Consider the following 21,251-nt stretch of genomic DNA (forward strand, 5'->3'; position numbering starts at 1 on the left):
ATTTCCAATGCCTTGCATTTTCACGTTGAGCTGGTTCAGATGTTCAGTCAGATCTACGAGATAGTAAAACTTGAGGAGCCACTCGGTGTCGGCTAGCTCAGGATGCTCGACGCCTTTCATTTCAAGGAAAGTCCGGATTTCGTTCAGGCAAGCCGCAAAACGGCTAAGCACCTTCCCTCTTGACAACCAACGCACATTGCTGTGCAAAAGCAGACCAGGATAGTTATTTACAACTTCATCCAGCAGTGTTTTAAACTGGCGATCATTTAAGGCTCGGGCAACAATAAAGTTGATCACACGAATGACCAGCGACATCACTTCGCCAAACTGCCTGTCACACATCTGAGCACAAAGTGCCTCCTGGTGTATAATGCAATGGAAACTTAGGATGGGTCTATTTTCATGTTCACGGAGAAGCGCCACAAATCCTTTGTTTTTCCCCACCATACACGGAGCACCATCAGTACACACTGAGAGAAGTTTATCCATAGGTAGACTTTTTTCTTGAGCAAACTCCATGAAAGACTTGAATAAATCCTCACCTCTTGTGGACCCTTTTAATGGCAGAACAGCAAGACTTTCTTCGCGCAGTGTGTCACCAACAGCATATCTTGCAATCACGCTGAACTGCGACAAATGGCTCACGTCTGTTGACTCATCCAAAGCCAGAGAAAAGAACGGCGCTGCATTTATGTCCTTCACTTGCGTTTCCTCCACTTTGTTTGCCATCACGATGGTACGATCATGAACAGTTCTTGCCGACAGAGGCATGTCTTGTATCCGTTTGATTATCTTGTCTTTGTTCGGAAGATCATCAAAAGTTAATTGGCTACATCCAGCATGAACGTTTTAGCATACTCGCCATCTGTGAATGGTTTTCCGTTCCTCACTATTGCTAAAGAACCAGCAAAGCTAGCCGAATTATAGTCACCTTGCCGGGTCCATACGCGGAGTTGCTGCTGGCTAGCTTGCACCCTGCTCAGAAGCTCTTGGCACGCTTTCTTTCTGCTGTCTCCCGCAGGGTATTTTGATGCAAAGGTAGCGTGGCGCGTGTCGAAGTGCCGCATTACATACGACCGTTTCAACGATGTAATTTTGTCATTGCAAATTAGACACACCGCAGAACCCGCTCTCTCCACAAAGGCGAATTCTTCGGTCCATTCGTCCTGAAATGTACGATACTCGTCGTCTTTTTTTCTTTTCGCCATCTTCTTCGTCGAAGGGTTAGCTTTGAGCTAATGACCGAGCAGACGCAGTCTCAGACTGATTCAAAAGGGGGCGTTTACCTGTTTTACCCAGCAACGGCAAACGTAGGCCAGTATCATCCAATTAAAATAATGGACAATTGCTCCTGCAGCCCTGAACAGGACATGCGCAGTGAAAAATCGATGGATGGATTAAAACAAGTGAGAATATTTAGTTTTATCTGCGAGCCATATGCAATCATCAAAAGAGCCACATCTGGCTCGCGAGCCATAGGTTCCCGACCCCTGCTCTATACCATAGAGCCCAATGCATTTACGACCAGGAACACATTACCAGTGAACTCAAGCACGTACACCAGGCTCTCAGGGCTAATGGTTACTCCGACTACACAATCCGCAAAGCCATCACTCCAGTCATGAAGAAGGATCCTCTTGTGGAGCCACTCAAAACCATCACCTTACCCTACATTGCAGGGGTCACTAAAAAGATCTCCAAAATCCTGAATAAACACAAGATCCAGGTCCGATTCAACACAGTACACAAAATCCGTGATTTAGTTCCATCTGTAAAAGATGCTCTTCCAGACATACAGTACCCGGGCGTTTACAAACTAAAGTGCCTCTGTGGTAGTAGCTACATTGGAGAAACCAAAAGACATATCTCGGACCGCATCCGCGAACATAAAGCAGACTTGAAACACGGTAAGACGAACTCCTCTGCCGTGGCAGATCACTGTTACAATTCAGTGGGCTCACATGACATTGACTTCTCCAAGACGGAGGTTCTTTGCAAACCAACCGGCTACCATGAGAGATTCGTTCATGAGGCCATTCACATATACAAGCACAGAGACAATTTCAACCGAGAAGATGGATTCTGGCTTAGTAACCACAGGAAAGATGTTTTAAATCATTTCTGTTCTTAATTAATTGTATTTTTACGATGACCTTCAGACCGCAGCTCTTTCGCCAGCATTGACTCTTAATACTTCTCACACCACGGTTAATGGTATGGTTTACAACATGAGTATAATAGCGCCTCGCAGCTGTCTCTCTCCCCCTCCTCTGTTCCGACCATGGATGAACTCGTCCGTCTGAACGGGGCCCGTAGCTATCCGTGGTGCTAAAGTTGAGGGTAAGAATCCACCCATTTTTTCGCCATATAGCATTGTGATATATAACGACTTATTGTTGGTAGCTTAGCTGATTGGAGAATATAGAGTTTATTAATAACATTAAGGTAATTTATATTTTAGTTTTTTATTGGTTCACTATATAGTACTGTGAATAGCTCAGATGTGTAGGCCTTGACTTCAACATAGTCATTTCTGTGACCAGTCACTAGCTAATCACGCAGTTATTTCAATGCTAAATTCGCCTAGTTATTTCAATGCTCAATTCTCCTGTTTGATTTGTACTAAGTGCCTCGGTGAATGTGTATGCTCTTACTTTAATGTAGCTATTTCTGTGACCAGTTACAAGCTAATCACTCAGCTATTTCAATGCTAAATTCTATGCTAATTCCTTTGTCAAGGGGTATCTCTGCGGATGTGTATGCTTTAACTTAGCTATTTCAATGCTAAATTCTATGCTAATTCCTTTATCAAGGGGTGCCTCTGCGGATGTGTATGCTTTAACTTTTAACATAGCTATTTCTGTGACCAGTCACAAGCTAATCATTCAGCTATTTCAATGCTAAATTCTATGCTAATTCCTTTGTCAAGGCGCTTTGTTTCCTCTCACACAGCTTAAAGGTCGTGATCTGAACGTGGCTCTTTCACTCCAGCGCTGTCCTACCAGACAGTCTCGTCCCTTCACCTGATGAAGGCCGCTTGTGTTGTGGCCGAAACGTCGTGAGAATATTATTGTGTTATGTTATTTTATTTTATCAATTTATTATTTTATTCTCATTCTACGTGACTTTACCGAAAGAACCAAAGAAGATGAATCATTGCAGTCACGAAAGCTTTAAATCGAAATTTAACACATACTTCTCAAATACTCTAGCGTGACCCAGCCAGGTGGGCTACTGCCAGGTCCGCTGACTGGAGACTTGACTCTTCTTGGGGTCTTCACGATGCATCTTCGCTCTTGATACGGGCAGCCTCGAACCTCGTGAGGAGGCTGCTTATATGGGCCTCGGCGTGCCCGGGCCCCGCCCTGGCCACGCCTCCCTTCGAGAACCCTCTCGAAGCCCCCCTGCTGTCCACGTGCCCTCCGAGGTGCCCCCTAGGCCCCCCGGCCCCCACTGGGGTCCAGTCATGTGTCCAGCCGGGGTCACAGAGAGTGCCACGGCCTCACACCACCCTCGTGGCCTCCCGAGCCCAGAACCGGCCCTGACGTCATTCCCGCCTCCAGCCGGGATGACGTCATGCATGTGTGTAGACCCGCGTGGTCATGACGCTTCCCCGCATAGTGACGTCACGCTTGTGCGTGTGTACACAGTAGTGATGCTACCATCACTACACATACACAGTGTACACACACACGGTGTACACACACAGTGTACATACACAGTGTACACACACACGGTGTACACACACACACAGTGTACACACACACAGTGTACAAAGTGTATACACACAGTGTACACACACAGTGTACACACACAGTGTATACACAGTGTACACACACACACAGTGTACACACAATGTACACACAGTGTACACAGACAGTGTACACACACAATGTACACAGAGTGTACACACACAGTGTACACACTGTATACACATGGTGTACAGTGTACACACCCAGTGTATACACAGTGTACAAACAGTATACACAAACACAGTGTACACACAGTGTACACACAGTGTACACACATACAGTGTACATAGAGTGCACACATACAGTGTACATATAGGGTACACACTGTGTGTATACACAGTGTGTACCCACAGTGTATACACAATAATGTCCATGTTGTTGCTGAGCTCACACACCCAAGGGAGCAATGGAAAATGAATCTAAATAAACTTCAACTCTGTGACGTCACCACTTTGCATTACCTCATCGGCGTGAAACGCCAGGGGGAGGTCTACCTCGCTAGTGACGTCATGTCACCAAGGTATTCACCCCTCCCCCGTCCACCGCGCTCTTGAGCGTGACGTCACCTCCGCTCGGGTCACTGCCGATATCGTTCCAGTGGCAATCCTTATTTGGGCAAAGCTACGCCCAGTGACTGGTGGCTCATTAACATAATGTGTTCGTTAAAGCCGTCGCGAGTTTATTGCGACGGGTTCAGCGCCCACGCCCCCATCGCTCGACATATGGGCCGGCCTCATTAACATAATTTATTTATATTCTTAGTTTTTTCGGTTATTTCTCTTCAACGTGACTTTACCGAAAAAACTAAGAATATGAATTACTGCAGTCACGAAAGCTTTAAATCAAAAATATAATTTATTTAGTTACAGAGCCGCTCGTGGGAGGGAAGTGACGTCATACTACTTCCTGCTGTCGCGAGGCAACAGGAAGCTGCCGTGGCGCGCTCGCACTGAAATCCGAGGTGAGAAATTCTCATCGTTGTGGTGGTGGTTGTGGTGGTGGTGGTTGTTGTTGTTGTTTACCAAGGTAGAGCCTCTCTCTCGTAGGGATGTCAGTTGAGTAGCAGCGAGCATTGGAATCGACATCCAGGTTGGAACTTTACAACGCGGGGCCTAGCCACGCGAGGCCTTGCCTCCTGCCCTCGCCTGATTGCATTCACTTTAATTATCTCGCTTAAGTTTAATTTGTCTTCACCCGGCTCGCCACTTTGTAACTTTGTTTTATTGTAAATATTCACGCAGTTTTTATTTTCTTTTGCTAGCAGGCCAAGCCCGCTTGAGCTGCTATACCGCTCTTGTTATCAGAAGCGACCTGCCCGCAACAACACAAGGTGAGGCTTTGTTAACGTGTGTGAATGTTTTGACTTAAAACTTTGGTGACTGCAGGAATTAATATTTTTGGTTCTTTCGGTAAAGTCACGTAGATAGAAAATAAAATAACAGATAATAATTTTTCTTTTTTTAAATGAAGCAAAAAACCCCACAACGTTTCTATGGCAACATTAATGTTGAAGATGCAAGGACTTACAGGAATATTTATGACATTTGCCCTCTCATTGCGTGCCATGACAGTGCTGTTTGCAGAGTCACACATAGTCACTGTAAGATGTTTCTCTTGGTAGTGTTTTTGTTTTGTTGCTTGTTGTGGTTGCACCCGATTCAAGAGCCGAATGGCTCACGGGACTATAACCAAAATAAATCAAACTGAAAATCCCAAAACTGAAACCGCTTGATGAATTTGGGAAAGTTTTTCACTGCATCTCCAAATTTATATAAAAGGCAAAGTTGTGATTGTGTGCGTCTGTTCAAAATGTTTAGCGTACTTCCCGACATGCAACAAACTGGAAATTTTCCATGTGGGTACTTTCCAGACTGTACACCGTGCAAACATTATACAAATACACTTTTGTGTTTTTTGTTGGGGGGGGGGAGGGGAGCTCAATGCATTTATTTTTTGCACGGCAAGTGAGCTGTGACGTCAAATCTGTCACGTGACCCTCGCATGTGGAAGAGTAACGCATTGTAGTGTAGCAGTTAGCGTTGTCTGTGTGTGTCTGTGTGTGTATGCGGTCAAGGGATGGCTCTCTATGGCTCAACCACGTTATGTATGCTGATGATTTGGTAATAGCTGCACATTCGGAGGAGTTGGAGACGCTGCTGCTGAGACTGGAGCGTGCCACTAAGAGGTGGGGCCTTACCATCAGCCCCACCAAAACTAAGCACCTGCCTGGGTATTTTGTACCATCGGACACTCCACCCCCACAACTCCCAATCGGTGATGGGGCAGTTGTGGAGAGAGTGGAGAGTTTCCCATACCTGGGCAGTGTGCTTATGACCGGCTCCAGTTTAACAGCAGAGGTCTCACTCCCAATCAGTCGAGCGGCAATATCTTTTCATCGGTTGCGTAACGCTGTGTGGAAGCTACCTGGTCTGTCGCTCCGCACTAAGCTTCAGGTCTTCTCGGCCATGGTCATTCCCTCCCTTCTCTACACTTGAGAAACGTGGACCCCCCTAATGGAACATCTTCGCCGGTTAGAAACATTTAGGCTGGCCTGCCTACGATCCATCCTGGGTTTAACCAGATTGGATTGTGTGAGGAGCTCACAAATCCTTGAAAGATCTGGGCAAGGTCCCATCGGTGAGCTCCGGCGGGCAAGGCTGCGATGGCTGGGTCATGTAGCCCGCATGCCCAGACACCGCATGCCGAAACAGCTTTTGTTCGGCCGGATTGAGGGGGCTAAGCGGGCGCGGCACGGGCTAGAGAAGAGATGGAGTGATGTGGTACAGGAGGACGTGGAGCTGAGTGGACTTGCCGATGACTGGTACCAGCGGTGTCAAGATCGGCCTCTGTGGAGGAGGCTCGTGAAGGATGCTACTGGGCAGTTGGAGGTAGTCGCCCTCCAACAACAACGGAGGGCGGAGGAGCGACGCTCAGAACAACGAGCGGAGCGCCGGGTGGCTAAAGCACAGCAGGTTGGCACAGTAGGAGGCACAGGTGGTGCATCAGCCAGTCATCTCAGTCAGTCGACCCGTGGCACCTGAGTCTGCCCCGTGACCTCCTGCCAGCGGGCGTTCAACACTTCACGTGGCCTCAGGGTGCACATAGCCTGGCACAAGCGTCGTGGTGACGTCACCGCCACTTAGTGGCGAATGGCGGTTGTTGTTGTTGTCTGTGTGTGTGTCTGTGTGTGGAAACGTAACGCATTGTAGTGTATCGGTTAGCGCTACGCCGTGCTCCGAAACCCGGTGACCCGAGTTCGATTCCCGCTCACGGCCACCACCGGTGACGATTATTTGAGCCGCTTCTGGGCCTCCCCTAGGTAGACTCAGCCTCAAACGAGTAACTGCTGTGGTGTGAACATTGCCACTGGGGAGACAAAGGCGGCCGGACGTGGTGGATCCAAGTCTTGGGAGAAGCCGGGTAGTACAGCTAGTCGTGAATACATGAATGAATATAGACGTGTAAGTCACGTGTGACTCTATATTAATTCCTCCATGGCTCGATACTGACGTGTAGATGGTGTGGATATTCTTATTTTATGTCTGAAGCTGACGCTGGTCTGATGGAGCAAAGGCAGTCAGCACAGCAGCTCGGTACGACAAGTCAACAATGCGACCAGCGTGCATACAGCACGGATCGGACTGGAAATTTGACACAGCACCAGAGAACTCGCACAGGAGAGAAACCCTTCAAGTGCACAGTGTGTGACAAGGCATTTGCATGGCCATCAGTTCTTCAGACCCACCAGAGAACTCACACAGGAGTGAAACCCTTCAGGTGCAGTGTGTGTGGGAAGGCATTTTCACGGTCATCTGCTCTTAAAATACACCAGAGAACACACACGGGAGAGAAACCCTTCAAGTGCACTGTGTGTGGGAAGACATTTCCAGATTCATCTACTCTTAAAACACACCAGAGAACACATACGGGAGAGAAACCCTTCAAGTGCAGTGTGTGTGTGAAGACATTTTCACGGTCATCTGCTCTTAAAACACACCAGAGAACACACACGGGAGAGAAACCCTTCAGGTGCAGTGTGTGTGGGAAGCCATTTTCAGATTCATCTGCTCTTAAAACACACCAGAGAACACACACAGGAGAGAAACCCTTCAAGTGCAGTGTGTGTGACAAGGCATTTGCATGGCCATCAGTTCTTCAGACCCACCAGAGAACTCACACAGGAGTGAAACCCTTCAGGTGCAGTGTGTGTGGGAAGGCATTTTCACGGTCATCTGCTCTTAAAATACACCAGAGAACACACACGGGAGAGAAACCCTTCAAGTGCACTGTGTGTGGGAAGACATTTCCAGATTCATCTACTCTTAAAACACACCAGAGAACACATACGGGAGAGAAACCCTTCAAGTGCAGTGTGTGTGTGAAGGCATTTTCAGATTCATCTACTCTTAAAAAACACCAGAGAACACACACGGGAGAGAAACCCTTCAAGTGCAGTGTGTGTGTGAAGACATTTTTACGGTCATCTGCTCTTAAAACACACCAGAGAACACACACGGGAGAGAAACCCTTCGGGTGCAGTGTGTGTGTGAAGCCATTTTCAGATTCATCTGCTCTTAAAACACACCAGAGAACACACACAGGAGAGAAACCCTTCAAGTGCAGTGTGTGTGACAAGGCATTTGCATGGCCATCAGTTCTTCAGACCCACCAGAGAACTCACACAGGAGTGAAACCCTTCAGGTGCAGTGTGTGTGGGAAGGCATTTTCACGGTCATCCGCTCTTAAAATACACCAGAGAACACACACGGGAAAGAAACCCTTCAAGTGCAGTGTGTGTGTGAAGACATTTTCACGGTCATCTGCTCTTAAAACACACCAGAGAACACACACGGGAGAGAAACCCTTCAGGTGCAGTGTGTGTGGGAAGCCATTTTCAGATTCATCTGCTCTTAAAATACACCAGAGAACACACACAGGAGAGAAACCCTTCAAGTGCAGTGTGTGTGGAAAGGCATTTTCAGATTCATCTCATCTTCAAAGACACCAGAGAACACACACGGGAGAGAAACCCTTCAAGTGCAGTGTGTGTGGGAAGACATTTTCAGATTCATTTGCTCTTAAAACACACCAGAGAACACACACGGGAGAGAAACCCTTCAAGTGCAGTCTGTGTGGAAAGGCATTTTCAGATTCATCTACTCTTAAAAAACACCAGAGAACACACACGGGAGAGAAACCCTTCAAGTGCACTGTGTGTGGGAAGACATTTTCAGATTCATCTGCTCTTAAAACACACCAGAGAACACACACGGGAGAGAACCCCTTCAAGTGCACTGTGTGTGGGAAGGCATTTGCACAGTCATCTGCTCTTAAAAAACACCAGAGAACACACACGGGAGAGAAACCCTTCAAGTGCAGTGTGTGTGAGAAGACATTTTCAGATTCATCTGCTCTTAAAACACACCAGAGAACACACACGGGAGAGAAACCCTTCAAGTGCACTGTATGTGGGAAGGCATTTGTACAGTCATTTGCTCTTAAAACACACCAGAGAACACACACGGGAGAGAAACCCTTCAGGTGCAGTGTGTGTGGGAAGACATTTTCAGATTCATCTACTCTTAAAAAACACCAGAGAACACACACAGGAGAGAAACCCTTCAAGTGCAGTGTGTGTGGGAAGGCATTTTCACAATCATCAAATCTTCAAGTACACCAGAGAACACAGAAGCATCAGAAGATCCGCAAGGAGTGCAGTCTGAAATCAGCTTGTGAAAGTCAAAGTGCCGCAATGAGCCCATCCCTCATGAAACACGAACCGGAAGAAAATCCCAGCTTGGACACTTTTAAAGTTATCGAGGTGAAATGTGAAGAGGTGAAGGTGAAGAGGGAAGAAGTGATGGTGAAGAGGGAAGAAGTGATGGTGAAGAGCGAAGAAGTGATGGTGAAGAGCGAAGAAGTGATGGTGAAGAGCGAAGAAGTGATGGTGAAATGTGAAGAAGTGATGGTGAAGAGTGAAGAAGTGAAGGTAAAATGTGAAGAAGTGATGGTGAAGAGCGAAGAAGTGAAGGTAAAATGTGAAGATGAAGATTCACATCCAAAATGGGACCTTCACATCGATGGAGGCAACGTGAAGCAGGAGGAGAATTCTGACTGTGAGGCAGAGCGAAGCAACTCCCAGCAGTTTGTGGAAGTGGAGGTGTGGGTGGACTTCCTCCGAGACAATACAAAGTCAAGTGGAGACCCGGTAGATGTGTAAGCCAGAGACGATGTCGCTCCAATAGATGCACCTTTGTCACAGGCCTTTAATGACAAGAACGTGAAGTTGAACACTTTGTGGGCCCATTGGTTGGGTAGATCTGTAACCAGGAGCGAGAGACAATAAGCTCCCAAGCATTCACTATGTTATAACAATGGTATTTACACGGTGCTTGCTTTATCGCCTCAGCAACTCAAAGTTTCGTGTCGTACCTCGTCTGAACACTCGAAGAGCATCCCCAAGTAGCAGCTGCCCCTGTGTGGCACAAGGTAGTGGCCCTGCACCGGCCTGCATGTGGACAAGAGCCTGTCAGTAGGGGGCGATGATTGATGCGTCATCTCGGTTGTGTAGTTTGTAGGCAATCTTGATTCGAAGCTTTCGTGACTGCAGGAATCCACACTCTTGAGTTCTTTCGGTAAAGTCACCACGTGGGTAGAAACATAACAGATCACGGCGTTTAGATCACAACACAAGCAATCATTATCAGGTGGGACACCCACAGCAAAAGAAACTGCTGAAGTAGTAGGCGCCTACTCCAGCAGTTTCTTCCTGCTGCTGTGCTTGTCCCACCTGATGACGATTGCTTGTGTTGCCATCGAAGCGCCCTCATCTATTATTTGTAGCGTAATGTTTAGAATTTGATACATTTTGACCCAGACGCCAGCATGCAACGGCCTACTCGTTTTGAATGACGCAACAATAGTATGGTGTACATACACGGTTAAGCAGACGGTGCGTATTTGTAAAATAACTTCTTGTTAATACGATGTAACGTGATGCAGTCAATTTCGCTGCAGTAATTCAATGTTAATATGCCCGTCAATATGCCCGTCAATAATTTAGAATTAATACTTGTCTGATTGTGCGCGTACATGTAACATTTTGTCTGAGGGTCAAATATTGAATAAGTGATGTTAGGACAAAGTGTGTGTGTGTGTTTGGAAGTAACCTGTACAGAGAACTCGGGTGAGACCCGTTGTTCTTGTGATACAGGTCAAAGGGTGTTTTGTGTTTCACGAAGCGTCTGCCTCTGGAGCAACTCATTGTCTTTGAAATAGGGAGCACGCTCGGATTATTCATCAGTTACAAGGCATACCACTTGAAGTTACACGTATAGGAGGAGGTACATTCTCTACAACACGAATTGTACTTTTGTCTTACGTGTTGACGTAGATTTTGTCTAGCTAGGACTAGAAATGCTCCTTGCTGATTCACGTCTGGATGTTCGTTACCTATCGGTTGAAGCAAACCCCACTGCTGTTGTTGAGACGCTGTGCACCAATAAGGGTCCAACACATTGACGGCCTTCAGGCCAGGAAAGTCACAACATTTGCACACGAAGGACGCATTCACGCAAGTACCCCATGCTCCGTTTTTGATGTTTTAAAATGAAACATCTTTGAATTGTGTTGTGTTTTGAATTAGATTATTTTATTTCCTCATTAAAAGCTTGTATCAATTTACATCTGGAAGACTTCATTGAAAAGGACATTTCGTGTGAATTTTCTCTCGTCATTAAGTAGATGGCCTTTGCCGGGGGTTCGGTTCAATGCGGACACAAACAGTGTACACACACACAGTGTATACACACACAGTATACACACAGTGCACACACACACAGTGTGCACACACATAGTGTACACACATAGTGTACACACACACAGTGTATACACACAGTGTACACACACACAGTGTATACACACAGTGTACACACACACAGTGTACACACACACAGTGTATACACAATAATGTCCACGTTTTGATTTAAAGCTTTCGTGACTGCAGTAATTCATATTCTTAGTTTTTTCGGTAAAGTCACGTTGAAGAGAAACAACAAAATAATAAAATATATATAAAACAATAAAAAATTCTCACGACGTTTCGACCATAACTCAAACGGTCATCTTCAGGTGTGTTGGTTCGCATAAATTTATTTTTAAACGGCGCATTTATTTATTTATTAAAAACGTTAGCGCCACGCGCAGCGATTTGGCAGTTTATTTAGGACTAGTCCATCTATGTTCTGAAAAGAGGAGGGGGGAGACGAATTTTTTTATTTTTATAATGTATGCTGTCTGAAAGCCACTGTAAGCGTGAACAATCAATTAAGACCTGAAATGGTTTATCAAATCTTTCCAATGATTGCTAAGCCAGAATCCATCTTCTCGGTTGAAATTGTCTCTGTGTCTCTATGTGGATAGCCTCATGAACGAATCTCTCATGGTAGCCAGATGGCTTACAAAGAACCTCTGTCTTGGAAAAGTCAATGTCATGTGAGCCTACTGAATAATAACAATGATCTGCCACGGCCGAGGTGTTGGTCCTACCGTGTTTAAGGTCTGCTTTGTGTTCACGAATGCAGTCCGAGACATGGCGTTTGGTTTCTCCATTGTAACTACTACCACAGAGGCAACTTAGTTTGTAGACACCAGGGTATTGTATGTCCGGAATCACATCTTTTACAGACGGAGCCAGATCACGGATTTTATGTAATGTGTTGAAACGGACCTGGATCTTGTGTTTATTCAAGATTTTGGAGATCTTTTTTGTGATCCCCACAATGTAGGGTAAAGTGATGGTTTTGAAAGGCTCCTCAAGAGGGTCCTTCATGGTTTGAGTGATAGCTTTGCGGATTGTATAGTCGGAGTAACCATTAGCCTTAAGAGCTTGGTGTACGTGCTTGAGTTCACTGCCTATGTGTTCCTGGTCGGATATGCATTGGGCTCTATGATACAGAGTCTTGATGAGAGAATTCTTCTGTGATGGATGGTGGTGGGAATCCGGTTTCAGATAAGCATCCGTATGGGTAGCTTTCCTGTAGACAGAGTGGCTCATTGAACCATCAGGTCTCTTTTTAATTAGGACATCCAAAAAGGTAGCTTGCCATCTATTTCTACTTCCATGGTAAATCTGATGGCTGGGTGTATGGAATTGATGTGGTCGAAGAATTAGTCTAGAGCAGGCCGGCCATGTGGCCAGATGACAAAAGTGTCATCCACGTACCTCTTCCATAAGGTTGGGCGCAGAGTGGCAGTCTGGATGGCGTCAGTCTCAAATTTCTCCATGAAAATGTTAGCTATAACCGGAGATAGGGGGGAGCCCATTGGGGTGCCCTCAGTTTGTTTGTAGAAAGTTCCATTCCAAGTGAAGTATGTATTGGTTAAACAGTGTCTCACCAGGGGGGGTACCTCAGTGTTTAGTCCTTGATGAACCAAGTCTTCAATGATTGCAATGGTGTCAGGTACAGGAACCTTGGTGAATAAGGAAACTACATCAAAACTGACAAGCAGGTCGTCTGGGGACAGGGAAATACCCTTGATTGTCGATACCAGGTGAGTAGAATTTTGTACCGCAGAGGTGGTTTTTCCAGTGAAAGGACGCAGGATTTCAAACAAAAAACGAGCCAGTTTGTAGGTGGGGGAGTTGATAGTAGAGACAATGGGACGAAGGGGTGTATCTACTTTATGTATTTTTGGTAAGCCGTATAATCTTGGTGGCCTGGCAGCAGAAGGTTTCAACGAAAACTGTTTAGATTGATCAATTAATGCGGTTGAATCAGAAATTATTTTGTTGGTTTGTGTGACGAGGCTGTTGGTGGGATCTCTTTTTATTTTTGTATAACTACCATCGTCGAGTAATTCTTTAATTTTGTTGTTGTATTCTATTTTATCCATGATGACAGTAGCATTGCCTTTGTCAGCTGAGAGGACTACAATATCATCCCTCTTTTTTAATTTATATAATTCAAAACGCTCATCTTTGCTGAGGTTGCTAGCTGGCAACTTAGCGTTTTTGAGGGTTGCAGCGATTTCAGATCTTGCTACGTCTGCAGCGATGTGACTCAGGCCCCTGAGAGCAACGTCTACTTGGGCAATTATATCATTAACTGGTATTTGTTTAGGTGTGACTGCAAAGTTTAGACCTTTAGCTAAAACGGATTTCAGACCATCGGAAATAGAACTGTTACTGCGATTAATTACGACTTTGTTAACGTCTAACTTTTTGGTGTGTGGGTCCGGTCTTTTGTTGAAGAGGAGGTTAAATTTGGAAATTAGGTTGTCCTTACATTTGTTCGACATAGTAGCAGCTGAAGAGGCAGTCATATTGTCTACATGTTCCCAATCCGATGTGGACATTGTTGCCGTCAATGATAAGTGTGATTTGTAGAGTGTCTTGTCTAACTGATCTAGTTCGGTGCGTATAAGTCTGATTTTTTCTGAGATAAGAGCTAAGCTAGTTTTGAAAAGAATTCGTTTCGCATTAGAAGAAGTTACAGCAGCAGAGGTCAGTGTAAATGCGATTGGTATTACCCCAGAGTCGCGGCATCTCTTCAGGAAGGTGAGAGACTCGATCAGCTGAGCCTTCTTATCCCGGAGTTTGTTGAAGGATCTTAAAGTTATGTGAAAACCCGCCCCGTAGAGGCGGTTAAATTTTTATTTGAAGCTTTCGTGACTGCAGTAATTCATAATCTTAGTTCTTTCAGTAAAGTCACGTTGAAGGGAAACAATAAAATAATAAAATATATAAAACAATACAAATTCTCACGACGTTTCGACCATAACACAAACGGTCGTCTGCAGGTGTGTCGGTTTGCATAAATTTATTTATTTTTAAACGGTGTGTTTATTTATTTATTAAAAACACGTTAGCGCCACGCGCAGTGATTTGGCAGTTTATTTAGGACTAGTCCATCTATGTTCTGAAAAGAGGAGGGGGTAGACGATTTTTTTTTTATAATGTATGCTGTCTGAAAGCCACTGTAAGCGTGAACAATCAATTAAGACCTGAAATGGTTTATCAAATCTTTCCAATGATTGCTAGGCCAGAATCCATCTTCTCGGTTGAAATTGTCTCTGTGCTTGTATATGTGGATAGCCTCATGAACGAATCTCTCATGGTAGCCAGATGGCTTACAAAGAACCTCTGTCTTGGAAAAGTCAATGTCATGTGAGCCTACTGAATTATAACAATGATCTGCCACGGCCGAGGTGTTGGTCCTACCGTGTTTAAGGTCTGCTTTGTGTTCACGAATGCGGTCTGAGACATGGCGTTTGGTTTCTCCAATGTAACTACTACCACAGAGGCAACTTAGTTTGTAGACACCAGGGTATTGTATGTCCGGAATCACATCTTTTACAGACGGAACCAGAACACGGATTTTATGTAATGTGTTGAAACGGACCTGGATCTTGTGTTTATTCAAGATTTTGGAGATCTTTTTTGTGATCCCCGCAATGTAGGGTAAAGTGATGGTTTTGAAAGGCTCCTCAAGAGGGTCCTTCTTCATGGTTTGAGTGATAGCTTTGCGGATTGTATAGTCGGAGTAACCATTAGCCTTAAGAGCTTGGTGTACGTGCTTGAGTTCACTGCCTATGTGTTCCTGGTCGGATATGCATTGGGCTCTATGATACAGAGTCTTGATGAGAGAATTCTTCTGTGATGGATGGTGGTGGGAATCCGGTTTCAGATAAGCATCCGTATGGGTAGCATTCCTGTAGACAGAGTGGCTCATTGAACCATCAGGTCTCTTTTTAATCAGGACATCCAAAAAAGGTAGCTTGCCATCTATTTCTACTTCCATGGTAAATCTGATGGCTGGGTGTATGGAATTGATGTGGACGAAGAATTGGTGTAGAGCAGGCCGGCCATGTGGCCAGATGACAAAAGTGTCATCCACGTACCTCTTCCATAAGGTTGGGCGCAGAGTGGCAGTCTGGATGGCGTAAGTCTCAAATTTCTCCATGAAAATGTTAGCTATAACCGGAGGGGGGAGCCCATTGGGGTGCCCTCAGTTTGTTTGTAGAAAGTTCCATTCCAAGTGAAGTATGTATTGGTTAAACAGTGTCTCACCAGGGGGGGTACCTCAGTGTTTAGTCCTTGATGAACCAAGTCTTCAATGATTGCAATGGTGTCAGCTACAGGAACCTTGGTGAATAAGGAAACTACATCAAAACTGACAAGCAGGTCGTCTGGGGACAGGGAAATACCCTTGATTGTCGATGCCAGGTGAGTAGAATTTTGTACCGCAGAGGTGGTTTTTCCAGTGAAAGGACGCAGGGTTTCAGACAAAAAACGAGCCAGTTTGTAGGTGGGGGAGTTGATAGTAGAGACGATGGGACGAAGGGGTGTATCTACTTTATGTATTTTTGGTAAGCCGTATAATCTTGGTGGCCTGGCAGCAGAAGGTTTCAACGAAAACTGTTTAGATTGATCAATTAATGCGGTTGAATATAATGGTCCAACACATTGACGGCCTTCAGGCCAGGAAAGTCACAACATTTACGGCACACGAAGGACGCATTCACGCAAGTACCCCATGCTCCGTTTTGAAGTTTTAAAATGAAACATCTTTGAATTGTGTTGTGTTTTGAATTAGATTATTTTATTTCTTCATTAAAAGCTTGTATCAATTTACATCTGGAAGACTTCATTGAAAAGGACATTTCGTGTGAATTTTCTCTCCTCATTAAGTAGATGGCCTTGCCGGGGGTTCGGACACAAACAGTGTACACACAGTGTACACACACACAGTGTACACACACAATGTACACACAGTGTACACACAGTGTACACATGCACACAGTGTACACACACACAGTGTATACACACATAGCGTACACACACACAGTGTATACACAGTGTACACACACACAGTGTACACGCACACTGTACACGCACACAGTTTACACACATACAGTGTATACACAGTGTACACACACAGGGTACACACACAGTGTATATACACACACAGTGACACACACAGTGACACATAGTGTACACACAGAGTGTACACACACACACAGTGACACAACAACAACCGCCATTCGCCACTAAGTGGCGGTGACGTCACCACGACGCTTGTGCCAGGCACAGTGACACACAGTGTACACACACACAGTGTACACACACACAGTGTACACACAGTGTGTGTACACACACACTGTGTGTACACACACTGTACACACACACAGTGCACACTGTGTACGTGTACACACAGCGTACACACACACAGTGTACGCACACACAGTGTACACACACAGTTTACATACACACACAGTGTGTACACAATAGTTTCAGTTGATATATATTTGGTATACCCCTGTGAGCCATTCGGCTCTTGAATCAAGTGCAACAAACACAAACAAGAACAAGAAACACATCTTAAAGTTACTACTTTGTGTGACTCTGCAAACAGAAAATCCATGAAAAAAACAGCAAAATGTTCCTGAAAAAAGCACCGTACACCAACGCTGTGTGCTAAAAATTCCAGTGGGATGCAATGTCCACGTTGTTGTTGCTGAGTTCAAGGGAGGGAGCAATGGAAAATGAATCTAAATCAACTTAAACTCCAATCCCGCTCTGTGACGTCACTACTCAGCATCACCTCATCGGCGTGAAACGCCAGGGGGAGGTGTACCTCGCCAGTGACGTCATGTCACCAAGGTATTCACCCCACCCCGTCTACCGCACCCTTGAGCGTGACGTCACCTCTGCCTGGGTCAACTTGCGTTATCTGTTCAAGTACAATCCTTATTTGGGCAAAGCTACGCCCGGTGACTGGTGGCTCATTAACATAATATATTCGTGAAGGCCGTTGCGAGTTTATTGCGACGGGTTTCAGCACCCACGCCACCATCCCTCCACGTATGGGCCGGGCTCATTAACATAATTTATTTAAATTAAGACCCGCTCGTCGCGGGAGGGGAGTGTCTCGTACCACGCAAGTGACGTCATCTCCTGCTGCCGCGTGGCGTCATGAGGTAACAAATCTGCCGCTCCGCGCGTGAACTGAAATCCGAGGTGAGAAATTCTCATCGCGGTTGTGGTGGTGGTGGTTGTTGTTGTTGTTTACCCAGGTAGAGCCTCGCTCTCTCTCGTAGGGATGTCAGTTGAGTAGCAGCGAGCATGGGAATCGATGTCCAGGTTGGAACTTTACAACGCGGGGCCTAGCCACGCGGGGCCTTGCCTCCTGCCCTCGCCTGATCGCGTTTACTTTAATTATCTCGCTTAGTTGAACAATCTTTGTAAGAAAGTAATCTACCAGGCTATGCGTTTATTGTGTGTTGACCGACTCTCTGTGTTGCATTGCATTACATTTCCGAGTTTTACTCAGTTTGTTTGATTAAGTGTGCTTTTGATTTAAAGCTTTCTTGACTGCAGGGATTCATATTCTTGGTTCTTTCGGTAAAGTCACCACCACGTAGAAGGGAAACAATAAAATAATAAAAATATAAAACAATAAAATTCTCACGACGTTTCGACTGCAACACAAGCAATCATCGTCAGGTGTGAAAACCATCAGCAAGAACATTTTCTTGTCACCAAGGTATTCACATTTTCTTGCTGTGGTTTTCGCGCTGTGGTTTTCACACCTGATGATGATTGCTTCTTGTGTTGCAGTCGAAACGTCGTGAGAATTTTATTGTTTTATATTTTTATTATTTTATTGTTTCCCTTCTACGTGGTGACTTTACCGACAGAACCAAGAATATAAGTGTGCTTTCTCTCTCTCTCTCTGCGTGTGCTCGTGTTATTATTATTTCCTGCAGTCACCAAAGTTCCAAATCTCTCTTTGACACAAGGCCGTAATTATAATGTTATAATAATTATAATATGTAATAATAATTATAATATATATTAGGGGGGGACATATCCCCCCCCCAATAATCAAACATGCTCAAAATGTCCCCCCCAATATATTGCTATAAAAATATATATTTTTAAATAATAATTGCTATGCTATGTTAATAAAAACAACAATTTCGCTAAACCTTGGCCACAAAATGTGGACTTGTCTTCATATAACAATACGTAGATTTGTGTTTGTATGATTGCCTTGTACTTTATGAACCCCTAATCTCTGCCATTACATACTATGAAACAAGAAAAGTAAAAAAAATAAACAACAGAACAATGTAAATACAATACAATATTATACATTATTGTATCAAATAATACAAAAATTCCATCCCATGTGTTAGTGAAATTTTTCAATATTTTAGTAAATGTCAGGAAATTAGTTTTCAAATTGAGATATTTTTTTTTTCCTGGGGGAGGACCCCAGAGCCCCTGGTAGATTTGGTCCCCCCCAATGTTGACTCCATGGCTACGGCCTTGCGTTGACTCGCGGATTTCTCTACACCCCCTCCCCTCTCTCTCTGCCCCCCTCTCTCTCTCTGTTTAAGGCCTCAACACAGAGGCGTTGTTTCTCTGTGTGCCTACAGTGACGGAAAAAAGTACTTGATCCCCTGCTGATTTTGTACGTTTGCCCACTGACAAGGAAATGATCAGTCTATAATTTTAATGGTAGGTTTATTTGAACAGTGAGAGACAGAATAACAACAAGAAAATCCAGAGAAACGCATGTCAAAAATGTTATAAATTGATTCGCATTTTAATGAGGGAAATAAGTATTTGACCCCCTCTCAATCAGAAAGATTTCTGGCTCCCAGGTGTAATGAGCTGAGATTAGGAGCACACTCTTAAAGGGAGTGCTCCTAATCTCAGCTTGTTACCTGTTCCTAATAGAGGATGGGGTGGTTGTGTAATTAAGCCCGTCACCACCCGGCCAATTAGTGAGATTTGTCACGTAAACAAAACGCGTCAATTAGTTACTCATTGACCGAAAGCTTTCGTGACTGCTAGGAATTCATATTCTTGGGTCTTACGGGTAAAGTAACGTAGATAGGTTTTCTTTTAACCTATCGACGTGAGTTTACCGAAAGACCCAAGAATAGTTAGTTACTCGTTCAGCAGCACCGGTGCGTTGGAGAGTAAACCCGCAAGCGAGGTGGGCCTCTGGCGTTTTTGAGACGATTTTCGTGTCCTCAGGTCGTTAATGTGCATACGTTATGTGCATTCTGTATGTTGACTGTGAATAGATCAATAATAGAGATCCACTAATCTGCTCCTTACCCCCCTACCCCCTGGACTTGATTTGCTCACATTGACGATATAACATTTTATTCCTCTATTTAACGCCGAAACAGAAGGATTTATCCACAATCCTGGCTGTCGCCTGAGGCTGGTTTTGTAATCACCGGCGAAACGTCGTACTTGAATTGTAAATGTCGTGGGTTTACTCTCCCACACACCAGTGTGCTGAACTAGTAACTAATTGGCACGTTTTGTTTACGTGACAAACCTTACTTCTGGCTGTGTCGGGCAGTGGCGGGCTTAACGACGCATGAATATTTATGCGATCTAACCCAAACAAACTCTATTTAAGATATGTACCTTTCACTAGGTAAGGCACACCGAGCTACATCGCTCTTTTTTATAAGTGACTTGGCTATCAAAAAATGATAGCTCAGCGAAGTGGCTTATCACGTGTAAAATTATAGCAGCCAAATACTCTAAACGCACGTTGATTCTAAATGTGGAGGGGAAAACCGGAGGACCCGGAGAAAAATCCACGCGACCACGGGGAGAGAGACACGCAAACTTCAAAGATGCAGCAGGCGTTAGGCTCGGGATTGAACCCACGACCTCCTGCATACCAGACAAGGTAGTTAACATCTCGCCACCACGGTGCCCTGGTGGACGGGATGTCGGGGTGGATTAGGGGGGCAAGCGCCCACCAGGGATTTGAGATTCTATTTTCGAGGGTGTAAGCCTCCAATAAGCTCGATGGGATCACTGGGGGGTCCCTCACCTCCTCGGTGTCACCAGGAAATCCACACCTCCCCCACTGTAGGCCAAATCCGCACAACGCATGTCATCATTCAGACACGGCGTTCTAGATTTGAAGTTTTCGTGACTGCAAGGATCCATACTTTGGTTCTTTCGGTAAAGTCACGTACCTACGTGACCAAAGAGACACGGCGTCTATGGAAACTGCACTTTCATGTGGTATGGTTCAACACAATATCGTACCGGTATCAGATCTGGGTACAAATCAATTCCTGCTGCCACCTGAACACAGACGTCAATTCCTGGACTGGGCCGGGCCAAACCGTGCACAGGTGGCGACCTGAGTGGGGTACAACTCGCCACCGTTGAAAAGCGAATGCATTATTGTTGTTTTTGTATTAAAACTGCCACCTGAAAAATATTGTGCTCCACCCCCACTCGTTGCGTCACGTGGCTTCATTTCTGGTCGCAGTGCATTTCTCGTGTCGTATACCGCTGCTGTGACACTGGAAAGGTCACCACCACAATCAGTAGAACCACGACTCAACAGCAGCCTTCCCGAGTCCACCCACCTCGCTCCGCCTCCAACAGCAGACAGTGGTCATTGCCACCCACTATCGTTCTGGTAGCAACTTACCAATTGATTT

Source organism: Petromyzon marinus, unplaced genomic scaffold, assembly GCF_048934315.1.
Source record: "Petromyzon marinus isolate PM22_M1 ecotype Great Lakes invasive population unplaced genomic scaffold, UKy_Petmar_22M1.pri1.0 PM_G_Scaffold_42, whole genome shotgun sequence".
Taxonomy (NCBI): domain Eukaryota; kingdom Metazoa; phylum Chordata; class Hyperoartia; order Petromyzontiformes; family Petromyzontidae; genus Petromyzon; species Petromyzon marinus.